Source organism: Pteropus medius, unplaced genomic scaffold, assembly GCF_902729225.1.
Source record: "Pteropus medius unplaced genomic scaffold, Ma_sr-lr_union100, whole genome shotgun sequence".
In the NCBI taxonomy this organism is placed as follows: Eukaryota; Metazoa; Chordata; class Mammalia; order Chiroptera; family Pteropodidae; genus Pteropus; species Pteropus medius.
The window spans coordinates 16,631,898-16,632,546 of record NW_024349800.1 but is presented as its reverse complement, the minus strand read 5'-3'; positions in this window follow the sequence as shown (position 1 = coordinate 16,632,546).

Sequence of the window (649 nt, the reverse complement as noted above, 5' to 3'; positions counted from 1 at the left end):
AACTTTTCTGAAAGAAAGAGGACATTTTCTTTAGAATATTTGTAAAGAGAAAGTTTGAAGATTCTTTTTATAAGCCATTTTTCAATCCAGGAAGGCATTCCTGGCTCGCTGCAGGAAGCAATGCCACTCATCCTGACTGTCACCAGTAATCCAAAGTGTACCTGACTTTAATTTACACGACGATGAGTGCCAACAGTTTGCATATTTGTTTCTGTGAGGAATCCTTTCACACTATGCATGTATCAGCTCCAATTTAATTTGTAGCTACAGCTACATTAACATTCCCAGAATAAACCATGTTGACTTTCATCACTGAGAAATTTTCAGTCATCTAATTTTCTTACATAGACATACAATAGGCATTGAACAATCTTTATAGTCCTATTGCATAGTACAAAAAGTTTTGTTCAATTAATGCAATTGAAGGGAAAAAAATTACTAACTACAGAACCAGAACTCTCTCACAGACAAACAAAAGAGTTAGTGAGACAAGGCTTCCACTAATCTTGCTCTGGCAGCTACAGCGGTAAAGGTGCTACAAATTTACAAAAAAAGTAAACTAATAATAGAGACCCACGACCTTTCTGGGTGTGCTCTTCATATTATTTTGTAGTACTCCCATTGTTTTCAGCCCTAATGTCTTTATGCT